At 42.9% G+C, this 15900-nt stretch overlaps 1 long non-coding RNA gene across 1 annotated transcript; it reads right to left on the reverse strand.

Moving 5' to 3' along the window:
- Nucleotides 1-9568: 9568 nt before the first annotated feature.
- Nucleotides 9569-13665, reverse strand: LOC129145255 (uncharacterized). Its single transcript, XR_008550495.1, has 3 exons — nucleotides 13602-13665; nucleotides 11331-11470; nucleotides 9569-9683 (listed from the first exon to the last, which is right to left on the reverse strand). It is a non-coding gene; the product is annotated as an uncharacterized LOC129145255 (long non-coding RNA).
- Between the last annotated feature and the right edge of the window lie 2235 nt (nucleotides 13666-15900).

The raw sequence follows: 15900 nt of genomic DNA on the forward strand, positions 1-15900 counted from the left end.
TACGGCTAATGTTGGAAACAAGGTAGAGGTGTTCAGTCTTCCTTAACTACATCATGAATGATTTCTTCATCTGACAATGTTAATCTTATTTGATAATACATGATTATTGCAGAAAACTTGGAAAATGGAATTTTAATTAAGTTTAATGATCACTAGAAATTTCATTATCTAAAGATAATCACCTCCACACTTATTATCCCTCCCAGACATTTGTCCTCACATGGAATTATGTTTCTATGTATTCATACACAAAAAATAATGCCAGCATCTCGGACATTTAAATTGCTTTTAACAAAATTCAGATAATAAATTCATGTTGTTGTTGTTTTCATCTATCATGTATATTTTCCTTTTCTGCAATGGTAGACATAGGAAATCCTTTCAACAAGTGTTGAAAGAAACTGTAACATATAAGTGAAAAAACCTGGAAAATATAAAATGATGAATAATGAGCAAAACGACCATTTCAAATGAGGACACTCATTTTCACAGATGGCATTTTTTGTAGGACACCCAAAAATTTTGTGGAAAATATGGCAAAAAAGGTGGAAAAAGCTTAGCACTTAGAAGTAAAAATATCTTATTCCATAACTTCGCTGAATCAGGATTTTAGTATAAGTTTTGTACAATAATTTTAAATGGAACCAGGACACAATAAACTGGGTGATGTTTCAGAATTATTGTACTGCCGTGGTTTCGTGCCCTTTAGAAAACCCAGCAGGGCGGTCTGGAAAGTGTTTGATTCTAAATGTTTTATTGCAAGAGATAGTTTTATTTTTTTTTTTATGTTTGGTCATTGTTTTACAATCGACATTGTGAGGACTGGCATCTTTCACGTTCGCTTTCCTCTCTTCAAGGAGGGAGTCGAGGTCACTCCTATCTCAATTCTTCACCACGGTTATTCTGCGTGATCTTACGTCCCAAGAACGTGCTATCACATGTGCTGCTTTACATTTACTATTTTTAAACCACTATTAACAAATATTACATTATCTCAGGGAAATGCAAATCAAAACTACCATGAGATACCATCTTACACCAGTGAGAATGGCACATATTAAAAAAACTAGCAACAACAAATGTTGGCGAGGGTGTGGAGACAAAGGAGCTCTCCTGCACTGCTGGTGGGAGTGCAAACCGGTCCAACCACTATGGAGAGCTGTGTGGAGATTTCTGGACCTACTAAACATAGAGCTTCCATAGGATCCAGCAATTCCACTCCTAGGTATTTACCCAAAGGACACAGAAACATCCATTCCAAAGAGCACCTGCACCCCTATGTTTATAGCAGCACTATTTACAATAGCTAAGCTTTGGAAACAACCCAAATGCCCAAAAATAGATGACTGGATCAAGAAGATGTGGTACATATATACCATGGAATATTACTCAGCATTCAAAAAAGATAAACACATGCAATTTGCAGCAACATGGATGGCGCTGGAAGGGATCATGCTCAGCGAAATAAGCCAGAAAAGAAAAATACCGGATGGTCTCACTCATAGCAGGAATCTAGAAAACTTAAATAAGGGACCAGGAAAATGAATAACTATAAGAAAGTGAATATCAAAATCAACAAAAAACTATTAACCGGAGATACTTTTTGGGGGGTGGGGGGCAGGAGGGGAGGGATTGGGGTCAGAATGGGGGGGTTGCAATTGTATGGGGAATATAAAAATAAAATTTATTATTTAAAAAAAAACAAATATTACATTATCTAAGACTGTCCCAGAGGTGACACTCGCTAACTCTTTTCCACTTTGGGGATATTTATCATGACTGTTCTAGTTTGTATCTTAAGTATCCGTGGTTCTCTCTCATATAATTGCAAACTCTGTATATTTATCCTGTTTCCATTTATCCTGTTATGGACACATATTGGAACACCAATAGAATAATTAGCACACATCATATTGTGTTCAACATTTCCTAGTTAACACTCATAGCTATTTTTTTTTATTGACTCCCTTCTTTTTTCATTTTTTTTTAGATTTATTTATTGATTGATTGATTTATACATACATCCATACAAGCACTGGGTACAGTCAGAAGCACGGGAGGGTGAGAGGATTCACCAGAGCCAGAGCAGGGAGCAGAGCAGGCAGAAGGACCGAAGTACACTGCTGAGGGGAGCAGCGGGCGGCAGGAGAGGTCTGTGTGCCATGTGGGACCCTCCTCCGGTGGCCGGGGAGCAGCCGGGGATCAAACCGGTGCTGTAGAGGCTGCGGGCAGCTTCGCAACCCAGCGCTCAACCGCTGCGCCACCAGGGAGGCCCTTCTTTTTTCATTTTTATTGAGTGGAATTGATAAGATTGTATAATATGTAAAGTTCACAGTGTGGAGATTTGATATTCATGTGCATTGTGAAAGGATTCCCACTATCAAGTTAATTAACACATCCATCACCTCACACATTTTCCTTTTTATGTTGAGATCATGTAAGTTCTACTCTGTTAGCAAATGTTATTATACAACAGTTATCAACACCAGTCACCATGCTATGCATTAGCTCCTTAGACCTTATCCATTTTATAACTAAGTTTGTACTTGTTTTCCAGCTTCTCCCCCGTTTAACTCACACCCCAGCCCTGGCAACCACGACTGTAGTCTGTTTCTATGAGTTAGACTTCTTTTTTAGACTTCAAATATAAGTGGTTCCATGTAGTGTTTATCTTTGTCTGGCTTGTTTCACTTAGCATAATGTCTTCCAGTTTCATCCATGTTGTTGCAAAGGGCAGAATTTCTTTTTATCCATTCATCCACCAATAGACACTTAGGTGATTTACTGCTGGAGCATGTGGTACTTCTATTTTTAAAGTTGTGAGGAACATCCATACTGCTTCCCATTGTGGCTGTACCAGTTCCCACCAACAATACACAAAGGCTCCCTTTTCTCCACACCCTCACCAACACGTGCTATCTCTGTCTTCTTGATAACGGCTATTTTAATAGGTATGAGATGATAGCTCATTGTGGTCATATGGTAACTATGTTTAACGCTTTAAGGAGCTGCTCTCCAACAATGCTTCTAAGTAGTAGTATGATTTTTTAAATAACCCTATCAACAATGTACGAGAGCTTTCAATTTCTCCCTATCCTTGTCAACACTAGTTATTGTCTGTCTTTTGTCTTTAGCCACCTTAATGTATATGAAGCTGTGAAATCTTTTTGTTTTCACATGCATTTCCATAATGTCTAATAATGTGGGACATATTTTCATGTGCTTATTGGTTATTTGTGTATCTTCATTGGAGAAATGTCTATTCAAGTCTTTTGCTGATTCTAAAATTGGAGTACTTATCTTTCTGTTATTAAATTGTAAGTGTTGTTTTTGTATTCTGGATAGAAGTTCCTTATCAGATACATGATTTGGAAATATTTCTTCCACTTATGTGCTTGTCTTTTGCTTTATTGATGGTTTCTTTTGAGTCACAAAACATTTTTAATTTTGATGAAATCTTAATTTATCTATTTTTTTGGTGTTTGTACTTTCAATGTCATATCTAAGCAGGCTTTATCTAACCCCAAATCAGGAAGATTTGTTCTTATGATTTCTCCTGAGTTTTCCAGTTTTAAGTTATATATTTGTGTCTATGGCCCACTTTGAGTTAACTTTTGTGTATTATTTGAGGATGATCCAATTTCATTCTTTTGCATGTAGATATCAAAGTGTCCATTTGAAATCAACACCATTTTTGAAACTCATTGAAATTTTGTGAGTATTCAAAAGTTAATACATGCAAAGCACTTAGAATAATGCATGGGAATACATAGCAGCCCTGAGTAAATATTAGTTATTACTTTCCCACTTATTATATTCAATTGTCATGTCTACTCATCTTTCCCCTCAACAGACTATCTTAATCTTTGTACTTATGTGCCTGGCCTAGTGCCTCTCAGACAGTACCTACTGGATAGCTTTGGTTGAATGGATTCATGAGTTAAATAGGATTTCTCTGCTGAGGCAATCAGTAGAGAAAGCACAGGTTAGATGTCACTTTTGACACTGGCATTCCACTGTGCTAGGCTTGGGTTCCAACCCAAGGGCCCCTGGAAGTTAGGACAGGTCAGCCTTGGGGCATCTCCCTGGAGAAAAGGACCTACAACCCTCAGGTTGAGATGACCCTGGATAACTAAATCTCTCCAGCACACTTTCATTCCCTGTTGCCCTCCCCACCTGTTTATTTCCTCCTCCCTCATGTCTGAGTGTGAGGGCAGGGGATGGAAATCCTTGCTAACATCCGTCTCAGCCAGGTCTCCTTTGTTGTAGCCTTTGACTTTCAAGTTGAAGATGTGGTCTCTCTCTGGCTCCTTAGCAGTCTTCATCTACATTCCTGCCCACATGATCTCATCTTGTTTAATGGCCTTAAATACCATGCAAGTGTGGAGGGTTCCCAAACCTGTTACTCCAGCCTTAACTCCTCACTGAGACCCGGACTTCCATTTCAGTGTCCACTTTAGGACTCACTTTCGATATCTTGCAGGCATCTCATACATAGCATGACAAAACAGAGCTCCCCCGATGTAGTCTCCTTTAAGTCCACCCCATCTCCTCACAGACTCCGTAGTTCTTCCCAGTTACTGGAGTCAAAAATTTAGGATCATCCTCATTCTTCTTTTTCTATCACCCCCATATCAGGCACATCCTATGGGCTCTGCCTTCAGAATACGCCTGCGTCTTATCACTGCTCACATCCCCAGCGCTTGGTCCAATGCAGCTGCCTCTCACCACCCTCATCCCCTGCCTCCTTCCATTCTTTACATAATAGGCCAGAGGCCTGTTTAAAAACATAAGTTAGATCATGAGACTTCCCTGTTTAAAATCCTTTAATGGCTTTCAATTACACTAGAACAAGATCCACTTTTCTTACCATGACCAACATGATAATTTCGATCTTGCCCTTTAAATAATAGGGTGTTAAGAGTTGAAATTTCTACCAGGTGCAAAGATTTAATGATGTGAGATTTCCAAGTGAGCTGCCAGGTCACCTTATGCAGGGTATCAAAGGACACAAACCTGTTCCATAACTTCTGAAACCTTCTGATAAAACAGAAGTGTTGAGACAGTGGAAGGGAGAAGACTCAGTAAGGAACAAACTCACATTTAGAGAAAGCCATGTTATGAGTCCTGTTCCATCTTCTATGGAGGAGAACTAGGAATGCACCCCTCACCTCACACCTGGTGGTGGCCCCGGGAGTCCACCAGCTGCTCACAAATCTCACTGTGTTATTGCTTTAGTTGGGTCCCTCAATGGACTAGGCTTTTGCTGCTTCCTGGGGCATTAAGAGAATGAGAGACGGGCGGGCCAGTTACCTTTTGGGGAGGAGTTGGGAGAATGTGACTGTTAGGGCTGAGGGGGCAGCACTTTGGGGGTGTGTCATAGGGTGTCTGTGTGGGGGGGTCTTGCAGTCTGACTAATAGGGCTAATAGGGCTGCCGGTAGAGTGTAGAAACTTCAGGAGAGAGGCTGCAGAAGAGAATCAGAACTAAACATCTGCCAGAGCTGGAAGCCCAAAGGCCCATCCTGCCCCCTCTTCAGTCTCCCTCTGCATCAGGCAGCCCCACGGCCATGCAGATGTGGCTTTTCACTTAGAAATATGTCATAACACGTTTGCATATTATGAAATATTTAACAGTATCATAATCTTGACTCATTTGTAATCCAGAGTTTAGTTCTAAAAACTTGATGAAAACTTATTTCTTCACATTCAAGTTGTTTTTCACTTTTTGCTACTATAAATTATGAATACCTTGGTGGTTAATTATATACACATCAATACTTTTGGATAAACATTATCAAATACCTTTTCACTATTAATTGGTTGACACATTTTCTCTTTCATTTCATTTCATTCTTTTTCATTTTCATTTTCTCTTTCTCTTTTCAGTTTCGTTAATAGATTTATATGATATTGAGCCAATGTTACTTTCGTGGAAAGTGGCCTACTTAATTATTGTCTCATGTATTTTATTATTTTTTAGATATATTTTTATTTATTTATGCATGTAAGAACTGGGGTATAGGCCAGAGGTGCAGGGGATGAGAGGGTCCACCAGAGACAGAGTGGGGAGCAGAACAGGCAGATCCACTGAAATACACTGCTGAGGGGAGCAGCAGGTGAGACAGGAGAGGTCTGCTGTGCCATGTGGATAGCTCCCTGGCTGGGGATCCAACTCAGGCCACAGCTGCGCTAGCAATGAAACTTAACCCCTACGCTACCAGGGAGGCATTCATATATGTTTTAATATGCTGGTGATTTTATACAAGGTCATTTATAAAATGTTGCCTTTTCATCATTACTATCCTGTATATGTTGTTTTCCCCCCAGATTTCTTACTGTTTTTCTACCTTGATGTAAGCATATCATCACCCCAACATTTAAATTATTTAAAGTTTAAGATATTTGAATAACTGGTAAACTAGTGTTGCTTCATTAATCTTTTTCAGCACTTTCTTAGCTATTAGTTTTAAAATACTACTGTCTGATCTCAATTTTTTTTATTAAGTTGGTAAATGTATAATTTAGCCTAAGGAGACATAAACATCTCTGATGCTGTCTTACTGTCCAGAAACAGGGAATGCCTTTCCATTTGATCAATATTTATGTCATTACTCTTGGGAGTGTTTTAATTTTAAATTAAATTTTAAATTTAAATTTTAAAATGTAGACCTTCTGCATTTCCTATGATGTGAATTCAGAAGTATAATTAACCCTTTCTGACTTAGTTTCCTGGTATATTAAGTGAGGGTAATAGTAACCACCTCAAACAGTTGCAAAGGTTGAAATGGATATTCTGTGTGTATGACACACATGTAGTTACTCATCACAACTTGTTAACAGTAATTATAATAGTGCATGATTTATATTGTTATTTTTTTTTCTGTATTTGCATCAGCACGCAGAGCAGAGACCAGACCCTGCAAGGACATTTATAGCTGTCAGGAAGGACCAGTTTTTCTTTTTATTTCAGATTCTTGTTTCCCCACTTTTCCCATTTTTTTTTCTATTGCCAATCAGAGCAAATATGCCCTGTGACTGTGGTAAAGAAACAGCATTTGTGGTGGATAAGAAACCACTGAGAAGGGTTCTGAGGCTGAAGCAGGTCTGGAGTTCGAAGGAGGATCTGATTGTTGGAGAAAAATTCACCCAAGCAGCATTTGAGTTCAGTTGGGGGAAGGGCAGAGGCCAGGGGGAAAAAAAACAAACACTAGGAGTTTGTTTTCCTAAGGCATAAAGGAGAAAGGAGGAACTTATAAAAGAAAATGGAGAAAGTTACAAAACATTATCTATTATCTTATTCTGTATTATCTTTTGCCAGTTGCCATACAGAGCCATTTCACTGAGAAAAGAAATGAAAAGATTTAGAAAATGTTTTGGAAATTGGATCCTTGGGAAATCAGATGGACTGATGGTTCTGTGGTTTCAGGGAAGCTTATCTAAAAAGTTGGTCTTATCAACCAGTGGCAATTATCACAGCTTCCCACTAAAGGTTAAAAAGAGTCATGCAGAGATACAAGCCATCTACTAACCGGTATGTAATCCAGTTTGTGTTCACCTTTTGGGGGATCATCTATTATTTGAGAATGTATTCAGTTAGATCTGTTTTGAGATGCTGTTTTGACAGCATCTGTCTCAACCCCATAGTCTTCCCAGTCACAGACAGCCAGGCCTAAGAGTCTAGTTGTATCATCAAATCTGGGTCAGAAGCTGGGAGAACTGTTATGAGGGGGAAGCAGAAGCGCCTAGGAGCACATGACAGAGAGCCCGGGGGAGGACGGTGAGGCAGAAAGATTCCCTCAGGAAGTTTAACACATGATTCCAGGGTGCTCACAGGCCTGGAAGCCTCTCAGTGAGTAGCAGGCTAGGACCCTGGGGCCTCCAGTGGAATCCTGGAGCAGGGAGTGTGTGTTGAAGAGACTGTGGTATGGAGATGACTTGGATCTGGATGGAGGAGACTGGATTTGGACTCTTCTGGAGAAGCAGAGAAGCTCTGCTTTTTGGGGAGGCTCACAGTGAATTCCCAGTATGTGCAAATGGCCTCAGGACGATGTGCTAGCACACTTGGTTGCTCCCTGCTCTGCCTCTAAGTTGTTCTAGAAATACTCTCCTAAGCCAGCTCCTACCTTGAGCCTGAGTTTTGCTCTTTGAGATTTATGCATTGGTTCATTCTCCATGAAAACAATCAAGATTTGAGGGCTTTCCCAGGCTCGGGCCTTGGGCGAGACTTGGTCTTGTTTTGAGAATCGGTACTAGAAAAGCAAACTCCAGCTCTCTCCCTCGCCAGGATGGGACCTGTCTGACTGGGGGATCCCTCTTGAAATGTGGCATGAGATCAGAAAAAACAAATCCAGGGCTGTGATCAGAGGTGACACTTACAGAAAACAAAGTAGGCGCTGTTTCTTTATGCTCAATCTTCAGAGGGTTACTAAATGGCCTGGTTATCTTCTCATTGAAAAAAAAAAAGAAGGAAGATAGGAGGTATTTTAACTACAGTTACACCCTTTGTTCAATCCTCACTTCAAGATCTCTTCACTCATTTTTAATTCCAACGTTTTACTGTGTGCTCTGGAGAGAGGCTAGTCTATATTTTCTGCTTACCTGACTCCTTTGGTCTTTGAACCCAACCTTAAACTTTCCTGGTCTGTGAAGTTGACTTGAATGGAAGGAATTTGAACCATAAATAGCTGATTCATTTAATTTTAGTAAAGCATGAGAAAGAGAATTTGTTGGGCTAAAAGAGTAAAAATCATCTGCACTCTTTATACTTTTCTCAGTTAGTCTATGGCCCTGGTGGAGAGCGAGAGCATAACTTGAATGCCTTGAGATGTGCTATCCCCACGTAATTCTGCTTTCTTATACCTCCCTGGTGGTGGTGGGGTTAAAGTCTCAGCACTAGCAAGCTGTCTCCGGCCACTGCAGCACGAGTTCGATCCCGGCCAGGGAGCTGACCCACATGGTGCAGCAGACCTCTCCTGTCTCCCTGCTGCTCCCCTCAGCAGTGTATTTCAGTAGATCCACCTGTTCTGCTCCCCACTCTGTCTCTGGTGAATCCTCTCACCCCCTGCACCTCTCGCCTGCATCCCAGTTCTTGCATGCATGCATAAATAAATCTTTAAAAAAAAGTTCTGTTTTTTGCCCTCCCTTACATGGCCTTGATTGTAAACCCCTGGGTCCAGCCTTCCCTCTTCTCATGACTCCTTAGAATGACATCTCTGTTCTAACCCAACTGGTTTGCTCACTCTTGCTCAGACAGCTCTTCCTTTTTCCAGCCTCCTTACCTGTGTCACTTCCCCACTCCCGCACTCACTTCTCTCTCAACTGCCTCAACCACCCAAATTCTACCTGCCATGTTCTAAGGCTCAATTTCATTCCCTCATCCCCCTTTATTTCTTTTGCAAATTTCCCAGATTACTCCTCTTCTTGAGGGATTTTCATGAGGCTTTTCTTCTCTATCTTATATTTGGTAATTAACCAAATATAGCCTTATATTTTTGCACTATTGGTTTATGTCGCAAATTCTTTTTACTTTTTGCTATTTATCTCTTACCTTTCCAAGCATTTTTCAGATTGTGAGGAAGGATCTCTGATTAGACTTGGCTGTTGCACACAGTGGAGCTGACACAAATTTGCTTACTGGTTGATGTTTCTTCCTGAAATCCACATGGTGTCCCAGGCCCTGATGCTTTCAACAGTTAAGAGGGAGTTGTTGTGATAACCACAGTGACCAAGGAGTCAGGCATGACTGGGCAGAGAGGAACTGTTCATTAAGTGTTCGTTAAGTCTCGGATTGATTGGCAGCAGATGGTGAAGCTGATATTTAGGACATTGATGAAAGTGATTATGGAATTATGCTGATGTTTGCTCAGTCAACAAGTATTTAACATTTCTGATTGGTGTAAACAGCTTTTGAATCTTGTTGGGACAAGGCCAGACTTACAAAGAAGATTCTAGAGCTGAAGTCATCATTTATCTATACCTTCAAAAGCAAAGAGTACATCTTTCACATACACTCCCCTACACCCACACCCACACCCACACCCACACACACACACACACACACACACACACGCACACACACACACACACCTTTTATCATGACCTTCCTTGTGAAGAGAGAGTGGGCTCTGTTCTACATTTCTCTGTTAACTCCACTGAGTTTCTACCCACTCTTAGTTTAGGCACCAGCAACACTGCTGCACCGGAGCCCCCTAAAACCTGGAGTGTGTGACCTGCACAGGGTCACAGGGTGCAACAGCTGCTGTCACAGGAGACTGGCCACCATCACGTAGAGCATGGGGTCACAGATGGCCAATGGCAGTCACAGGCATGGCCTCCAGCAGCAGGAACTCTGTCCCCCCCAGACCCAGCAAGGAGAAGAGCTGGGTCCTACAGTGGGTGAAGGACATAGTCTTCTTGACCAGGAGGAAGGGTGCCAACATTTGGGGGACCCCACTGGAGATGCAGCTGATGTCGACCTCCGAGAGGTTGCATGGGAAGGAACACATGGGCAGGTGGAGACGGGTGTCCAGCAGATTGGGAGGATGATGAGCCCGTTGTCCAGCAGAGTCAGCAGATAGGAGACCCCAGAGAGGATGAAGAGCCCCACCTGGGTCTGCCTGTCCCTGGAGAGCCCCAGGAGGACAAACTCACTCATGTGGATCAGGTTGTCCCTCCTCGTGGCAGGTGGATCAGGCTGTCCCAAAAGGCGGTGGGATTGTGTGGGCTGAATCAGAATCAGAATACATTCTGGGACTGAACCCAGGACCTTAGTGGGACCTTCTGAAAGTGCTTGTATGTTTTCTCCTTTAGATTCCAAGCTTCTTGAATTCAAGATCTTTTTTTAAAAAGATTTATGTATTTATGCATACAAGAGCTGGGGTACAGGCCAGAGGTGCGGGGGTTGAGAGGATTCACCAGAGACAGAGTGGGGAGTAGAACAGGCAGATTGACTGAAATCCACTGCTGAGGGGAGCAGCGGGGAGACAGGAGAGGTCTGCCGCGCCATGTGGGACCCTCACTGGCCAGGGATCGAACTTGTGCTGCAGTGGCTACTGATAGTTTCATGGTGCTGAGACTTTAACCCCCTGTGCCACCAGGAAGTTCCCTCAAGATCTTTTCTGATTTTTCTTTTTATACAGAGATTTCTGCCAATGTTTTCCAATCCATTTTTTTGTTGTTGGTGTATGAATAAAAATGTTTAAAGGAGTGGTGTTGAAGAGTGTTCTTAGCTTCTAAGATGTAGCCCTTGCATTCTGGAGCTCTTGTCCTTATGGTTGAGGCTGGATGGAACCCTAATCTGGGTGGGTCGGTGATGGAGAGAACATCTCACCTGGTTCTCAGTGGACTGATTAATCGGGCTTAGTCCTAAGTTGATAAGATCGAGGCCTCGTTATAGAACATGATGCCAACTGCAATTATGCCCCAACATCTTGAGATGAAGCTGTTCCTCGGCGAAATACTGGCATTCACCTGAATATTAAAGTAAGTGATTAATAAAAGATGAAGGCACCTATCACTTACTTGCAGTGATGACATCTGGAAACTGACGTTGCCCACAGATGAAGTCAGCAAGGGAGTGCCTCTCAGGCCTCCAGCCTGGCTGTGTAAATCCTCTTCTGGCAGAGACTTGTTAGCCTTTGGAACACCTCCCTGTGTGCTTTGCTGGTCTTTAGCCTCCATTAAAGGATGAAATGCCATTTTTGTTCTTAGTACAAATGTCTGTTCTTAGTACAAATGTCTGAAGAAAGTGTGCAGTCTTCATCTCTTTGTTTATTGACAGTAAGTCCCTGTAGCCCAGTATTTGCCTCTGGTTTCTTTACAACGTGGCAGGGGGTGCATGATGAGCCCAGGGAGAGGCTAAGGGCCACAAAGCAAAGTGTGACAGCTGCAACAGCCCATTTGGATGCTGGGTAGTGGAAGTTGGGAGGGAAAGAGCCAGACACTGGTTTGGCCCATGAAAATCCCATAGAATCCCGGTGGACCCCAGAGCAGAGCCTTTTGCATTGGCCACACATTTGAATCACTTGGGACACTTTAAAAGTTCCAGAAGCCACTATATGCTTGAAAGCACATGGAATGTAGAGAAACGAAACAAAGGAACAGACAAAACCAAACCAGAATCATCCCTAGAAATCTGACTGTAGCATCGAGGCTACCGGAGGGGAGGGCAGGGGCTCGGAGCAGAGTGTGGAGGGGCCCATGACTATGGTGGGGGCTGTGGGTGTCTCGGTGGTGAGTATAGGTGGGGACGCACATCTGGAGAGGTGTGAACCTGCCCCTCTGTATCATAGATGGTGTTCATACCAGTGTTGCCTCGATAAAAAACAATACAATTAAAAAAATTCCAAAACCACAGACCACACCCCAAAGTAATTAAATCAAAATCACAGGGGCAAAGAGCCCTTCAAACGTTGAGAGAAGCTTAACATTTCCCAGGTAGTTAAAATGTGAAGCTAAGTTTGAGAATCACTGCTTTGAAGGGAACATTTAACCTTGTTTTTGAAGACTCGAGACATGGATTGTGAGACAGAAATATGTCTTTGAGATCATCCTAGAAGAGTATTTGTTGGGGAAAGCTACTTGGGGCTAAAATTCTCATTCTTTGTCTGAAAATGTTGAGGACAAAAGAGTTTACAGGGTTTGCCTCAACGGCACTGTGAATCGGTGAAAAATCTGAATGTCTTGTCCTTTGCATGCCTGGGGGTTTCCTTCGCCTTAGTTTTCTTAGATCTGGTCCCCAAAAATGACATTTTAGAATGTTTGAACCCAAGGAACAACTAGTGAGTATCATATGAGGGAATGTTGAGAAAGACTGTGATAAATTGCAGAGCATGATCTAAATGAAAAGAATGAGCATGAAGGATCTAGGAGATGGGCCGCGGAATCCAACAAGACGGAAATGCAATCAGTTCCGCCCGAATCCTTCTAGCGGGGTTTGAGGACAAGGCTGGTAGTGGATAAGGGGGAAGAGACCAGAGCTGCTGGACATCATCCCAGTGTCCCCCTGGTTAGAGGAAACCTTCGCCTTTCCTTCTTCTTGTCCTTCTGTGGCCAGAAGCTGTTACTATAGAAATTGCTCAGAACAGAAACTGGCGTGGGTGCGATACCCCGCAACTGAGATTCCCAGCCCCACGCCTGGGGAGGGAGCGCCTGGCTTCTAAGTGTCCATGTCTTTGGTCCATATAATAAGTAGGGCCTCCCTGGTGGCGTGAGGGGTTAAGACGCAACCTATGAAGCTGTCCACAGCCACTGCAGCACGAGTTCAATCCCCAGCCAGGGAGCTACCCACATGGCACAGCAGACCTCTCCTGCCTCACCCGCTGCTCCCCTCAGCAGTGTATTTCATCAGTCTGCCTGTTCTGCTCCCCACTCTGTCTCTGGTGACTCCTCTCACCCCCCGTACCTCTGGCCTGTACCCCAGTTCTTGTATGCATAAATAAATAAATCTTTTTTAAAAAAGCTTTATATAGTAAGTAGCCAAACTTTAGTCCCGCTTGCGCTCCAGAATGCCACAAGGAACAACTGAAATTCTCACCACTGCAGAGAAGAAAATGTGAAAGGGGAATCACAGAGAAGAATGAAAACTGGCAGGAAGTCTTACATCATCATTTCAACCTCGCTTTACAAAGGAGAACACCAGGGCTCAGGGAGCAGAGGTGGGGCTGGACGTGGAGGCTGTGGAGTGCACCCCACGCTCCTCCTGCCTCGTCCCTGTCATCACACACAAGGGTGTGTCACCACAGCTGTGGGGAGTGGCATCCCACATGGTGAAACACAGGGCTGTGTGATGTGTGGGGTGGGGCTGCAGAGAAGGGTCGTGCTTGGGGTGTTGCTCCTGAGGGGGGTTGCATGAAGGTTTTGAGCACAAGGATCAAGGTCAAGAGTCCTTTGGACAGGCTGGTGGACTGCAGGTGCAGTTCGTGAATCAGCTGACCTTTTCCCATGTTCTCTCTGTGAGGAAACTTCCACTCAACTATCTCTTAGCAGGAGCTAGAATTAGACAAGCCCTCCACTCTGCCCAGCTCATTCACCCTGTCCTGACAGATAACAGACTCCCTACTTGAAGAGTAGGCAGAGTTTTTCTTTCCTTATTGTGTCCTTTCTACTTTTCTAAACAGAAATGTGTTCATAGAGCTGACGGCAGGAAGGAGCACCCATTTGACTGATTTCTTTAAATTCTTTCTCTCATCCAGGAGCTCATTGTAGAACCTTCTCATCGATGTCCACAGCCATTGCTATACAAGAGGAACCCCACTCTGCAGGGTCTCTTGAGGGACCAATTATTTCCTCCTGACTAGTAAGTGCCCACTAAGTTCATTGACTCCCTCTTTAAAGCGACAAGGGCCAGAGAAAGTTCTCTGAATACTAAAACTCAACCAGTGGGGTAGGAAACTATTTTGTCCCCTCCCCTTTACACCAATTGATCTATCCTTTGGATAGATTAGGTGTATACATTCTTGTCTTGGACAATAGGATGCATCATTTTATATATGAAAGTTATGTTGCAACTATGATTATAAGGTGTCTGCCTTAAGCTATTGCCCCATTCATTATAGCATAATTTAATGAAGACAGATTAGAGCTCAAGCAATACAGAAACAATTTCCAAAATACGGCACTACATCAAAAAAGTCACTCAGAGTCGGTGGCACATTGTTTGATTCCATTTACATGATGGTCTAGAATAGGTAAATTCACAGAGACAGAGCACAGGCAGAGCAGGAGGGGGATGAGCCCGCTGGCCAGGAGGGTCAGCAAAGAGGTGACCCCAAAGAGGACAAAGTGTCCCGCCTGGGTCTGCCTGTACCTGGAGAGCTCCAGGAGGACAAACTCACTCACCTGGGACAGGTTGTCCCTCCTCATGTCGGGTGGGTCAGGCCTGGGTGTGGGGCCAGAGTCAGGAGAGGGAATTTTAATACACACTTGAGACCAAGAGAGAAACCCCCAGTTTCCTCAGTGCCAGCCCTCAAAGCCAGTATTCAGGTGCTGGTTGTATTTCTAGGCTTCAGTCAAGGGCCCCAATTGTGCCCATCAGTCCGGATGCACCTCAGAACCTCTAACCCAGTATCTGTTAACACCCTGCCAGGTGCCAGGGCTGGTGTTAGCCACCAGACACCTGTCTGTGAATGAGAAAGACGGGAGCACAGTTCTTGCTTCCTTGGTTCTTATAATTTAATCTGGGACACAGAAATGAAATTAATAATGACAAAAATTAATTAAGTATAATTGGACCAAGTGCTATGGAGAAGAACAAGTTTACTAGGAAGTTAATTAAATCTGCAGCTGTAATTAAACCACTGTAAACCATACTTCTCGTTAATGTGCAATTTATATTGTAAGGTTCAGGCATCTATTTAGATGTCTAAATAAATGATTGACAAAATAATATAATGAGAGCATTTGGAAACCAATGATACTCACACATGCCACTGAACAGGATGTGACTGACATCCTCTGAGGCTTGATTGCTCTGGGCTATCTCCCTTCAACATGTCAGCCAGCTCTTCAGAAAATAAAATTAAATGCCATCAGTTTTTTATTCTAATAGAACTGTAATATCAAGTCACATTTCCTGTTCTTAAAATGACCAGTAAATTAACTCATTTATTTAAAAGTGTGTATTGAGTATACAAGGCAATATGCTCTCAACTACCCTCTAGGAAACACTGCTTTTCAACCCTCGGAATTTGTTTTTTTTTTTTTAAGATTTATTTATGCATACAAAAACTGGGGTGCAGTCCAGAGGAGCAGGGGGTGAGAGGATTCACCAGAGACAGAGCAGGGAACAGAACAGGCAGATCGACCGAAATACACTGCTGAGGGGAGCAATGGGTGAGACAGGAGAGGTCTGCTGTGCCATGTGGGTAGCTCCCTGGTCGGGGATCGAATTAGTGCTGCAG

The sequence above is a fragment of the Talpa occidentalis genome, unplaced genomic scaffold, assembly GCF_014898055.3.
Source record: "Talpa occidentalis isolate TD23 unplaced genomic scaffold, MPIMG_talOcc4v2.1, whole genome shotgun sequence".
NCBI classification, from domain to species: Eukaryota; Metazoa; Chordata; class Mammalia; order Eulipotyphla; family Talpidae; genus Talpa; species Talpa occidentalis.